The sequence below is a fragment of the Moschus berezovskii genome, chromosome 12 (genome assembly GCF_049115385.1).
Source record: "Moschus berezovskii isolate FMDL1 chromosome 12, NW_MosBer_1.0, whole genome shotgun sequence".
Classification (NCBI taxonomy): domain Eukaryota; kingdom Metazoa; phylum Chordata; class Mammalia; order Artiodactyla; family Moschidae; genus Moschus; species Moschus berezovskii.
The window spans coordinates 2,547,591-2,550,336 of NC_142471.1; the positions used below are offsets into that span (position 1 = coordinate 2,547,591).

Sequence of the window (2,746 nt, forward strand, 5' to 3'; positions counted from 1 at the left end):
TCGGGATACTGCTTAATTCTAGATAATTCAATTAAGTAGTACTGCTTAAATTGCCTCTTTGAAGGAGATCAATTCAGTGAAAATAATCATTTGGGACAATTAGGACAATTAGGTACAGGACACATATCAATGGGTTCCATTAATGATAGTTAAAACTATTTTAGTATCTCTGAAAATATTAAATTCAAGAATTTTAAAACAATTCCTATACAGTATTTATTATTGAGCAGTCTACTTGAAATGGAAAATGAAATAAAGTTCACTTTGGAGATTTAAGGTAAATAACAACTTATAGAGAAATCAGCCTCCCGACTTTTAATATTAGAAATAATAAAGACAATCAACTTATATTAAAATATTAAATAAGAGTAAATAGGGAAATTTTTTAAGATGTACTTTTAGCAAAAAGAAAGGATAGGGTAGAACTTCCAACAGAATATTTAATAACTATTATAATGGGGTGCTAATAGTATTACCATTAGGAAAAGAGTAATAACTGATGGAATAAGAATGTTTTTATTGCTAGCTATATCCTCAATTATTTAAATTTTTCCACTGTAGGTCTAAGAACTTGTGATTGAGTATCCAGAAGAGCACCAAGTATGTGCCATTTATAAGAGCAAAGCAAGACATCAAATGAGATTTCTGAAGTTACAGTCTCATTTCCAGGCTTGTGCAGCACACTCATCTTTTTTCAACTTTGGGTTAAAATATCTACAAGACTGTGGGTGGGAGCCTCCAAACAGGGCTATGCGGTAGTCATGTTTCTTCCTTCTGGGCCTTATGCCTTCTACCAGTTCTTCTTGATCCTCTGGAGAAAGGAGATGATACCTCATCCCACTTCAATTCAGTTCAGTTCACTTCAGTCGCTCAGTCGTGTCCGACTCTCTGTGACCCCATGAATCACAGCACACCAGGCCTCCCTGTCCATCACCAACTCCTGGAGTTCACTCAAACTCATGTCCACAGAGTCGGTGATGCCATCCAGCCATCTCATTCTCCGTCGTCCCCTTCTCCTCCCGCCCCCAACCTTTCCCAGCATTAGAGTCTTTTCCTGTGAGTCAACTCGTCTCATGAGGTGGCCAAAGTATTGGAGCTTCAGCTTTAGCATCAGTCCTTCCAATGAACACCCAGGATTGATCTCCTTTAGAATGGACTGGTTGGATCTCCTTGCAGTCCAAGGGACTCTCAAGAGTCTTCTCCAACATCACAGTTCAAAAGCATCAATTCTTCGGCACTCAGCTTTCTTCACAGGCCAACTCTCACATCCATACATGACCACAGGAAAAACCATAGCCTTGACTAGACGGACCTTGGTTGGCAAAGTAATGTCTCTGCTTTTTAATATACTATCAAGGTTGGTCATAACTTTCCTTCCAAGGAGTAAGCGTCTTTTAATTTCCTGGCTGCAAGCAGCATCTGCAGTGATTTTGGAGCCCAAAAAAATAAAGTCTGACACTGTTTCCACTGTTTCCCCATCTATTTCTCATGAAGTGATGGGACCAGATGCCATGATCTTCGTTTTCTGAATGTTGAGCTTCAAGCCAACCTTTTCACTCTCCTCTTTCACTTTCCTCAAGAAGCTTTTTAGTTCCTCTACACTTTCTGCCATAAGGGTAGTGTCATCTGCATATCTGAGGTTATTGATATTTCTCCCAGCAATCTTGAAACCAGCTTGTGCTTCTTCCAGCCCAGCGTTCCTCATGATGTACTCTGCATATAAGTTAAATAAACAGCCTTGACATACTCCTTTTCCTATTTGGAACCAGTCTGTTGTTCCTTGTACAGTTCTGACTGTTGCTTCCTGTCCTGCATACAGGTTTCTCAAGAGGCAGGTCAGGTGGTCTGGTATTCCCATCTCTTTCAGAATTTTGCACAGTTTATTGTGATCCACACAGTCAAAGGCTTTGGCATAGTCAATGAAGCAGAAATAGATGTTTTTCTGGAACTCTCTTATCACCATCTAAAGGCATTCGGCATTGTCTTGAATAAGTGGTTCAGCTTGTACTGTTTTACTTAAGAAATTCTTTGAAAGAAGAGGAAACCTGACTTTAGCAAGGATGTCAGCCATAAAAGGCTGGCAATTAGGTTCATCATATTTCAAACACCTGACTGCAGCATCGTAAACCTGATCCTCTGCTCTCACCGTCAGAGCGTCCTGGTTGAGGAGATGTGTAACTCGCTTGACATCAAGTTGTAGAAATCCATCAGTTTTATAAACTTCAGTAAAATCCTGATGAATAAAGTCATCTGCAGTTGCTTTCACTTCAGGACAGTCTAGATACTCTGCTAATACACTTGTACCAAGACAGTTTGAAGCATCAACTTGTTCTTTCAAAAAATCAACACACATTTTCTTCACAGGTTCAATCTGGTACTGTTTTGCTGCATCTAACAAGGACTGAACATTGTCGCTATTCACAGAAATTCTAGGTGTATAAGCAAATTCCACAAGTTGTTCAATAATGTCAGGTTCGGCATCTTTGAGTTCCACTTCAAAGGACTTTGATTCACGCATGTTAGTTGTGAATATTAAGTTAAAAAAATGACTGGCTGCAGCAAGGACAACACGATGAGCAGGTATCTTTCTTTCCTGGACCATAAGGATCACATCACACAGTGTTTTCTCTTTCCGGATATTATTCATGACGCCCATGAAACCTGCCAACAATTTGGCTTCCTCTAGAGCAGCAAGTTTCTTCTCGGTCTTCTTCTTGCTGCTCTTCACTGCCCCAGAGGCTGCCAT

The 2,746-nt window shown here is 39.9% G+C and overlaps 1 pseudogene; it reads right to left on the bottom strand.

The window, feature by feature from the left end:
* Positions 1 to 604: 604 nt before the first annotated feature.
* Positions 605 to 2,746, bottom strand: LOC129555211 (kelch-like protein 7; annotated as a pseudogene).